A 999-nucleotide genomic window follows, 5' to 3' on the forward strand; every position below is an offset into this window, starting at 1 on the left:
GATGATTTGTTTTTCTTTGTCCTGTTTAAGGCTTAATAAAAAGGTCTCCATAGAACATGTTTGAATCTGGGGTCTTTTTTCCCCTAGCACACCTCCCACTCTATGATTTTTTAAAATAAAAAATGTCATACATGCTTGTAATCAATTTAGAAGAGACAGACACGATATGAATTGAGATTGAGGCAGAGGTCTGGGCAGCAGTGTAGGGAGCCAGGTGAGACTAGCAGCGTTTCTGTCTTTGTCAGAGAGAAGTCAGTCAGTGCAGGTGTGGGTGGGGCAGGTGTGGGTGGTGCCATTACTGAGCTGTTCAAAGTACCTGGGGACACAGGTGAGCTGAGCCTCCCCTCGATGTCCAGCCTGGCACAGGCATTTAACCCATTTCCTGCTGCTTTGCTGCCTGTCTCCCTGCCGCCCCTCCCCCAATCCTTTGCCTTCTCTGCTTTGCTCTGCCCCTAACAGGCTACATCACCCAGACTCCCTTGTCCTCTGACTTCTGGTCAGGAGTGAGCAATGAAGGACACCAATGGGAGACTGAGGGCCGGAGGAGACAGAATCGGGGGTATTTGCTCCTCCAGCTTCCTTTCTGGCAATGGCAGTGTCCCAAGACGACAAGCCCTGCAAGGTAGTCTCTCCATTAGGCTGGCTCTCTGTCCTTTGGAGCAATGGCTCCCCATGGTTGCTATTCTTAGGGGCTTCAATATCCCTTGTTGTTGTTTGTTGCTGTGGAGTCAATTCCAACTCATGGTAACCCCATGTGTTACAGGAGAACTGCCCCAAAGGGATTTCTTGGCTCTGATCTTACCAGGAGCACATTGTGAGGGCTTTTCTCCCCAGTACTGAGACAGGTAGGGAATCAGGCTGGCTGAATCAAGCAGCTTTGGACACAGTTTTCTTGCTGCTCAGGACAGAGAACTGGTTGCCATTGATAAGCCAGGCCCTTAGGCAAGATAAGATACATTTCAAAAGCCCCACAGGCTTGGCCAGTTGTAAAATGCTGAT

This window comes from Orycteropus afer, unplaced genomic scaffold, assembly GCF_000298275.1.
Source record: "Orycteropus afer afer isolate SDZICR_OR568_19922 unplaced genomic scaffold, OryAfe1.0 scaffold00018, whole genome shotgun sequence".
NCBI lineage: Eukaryota > Metazoa > Chordata > Mammalia > Tubulidentata > Orycteropodidae > Orycteropus > Orycteropus afer.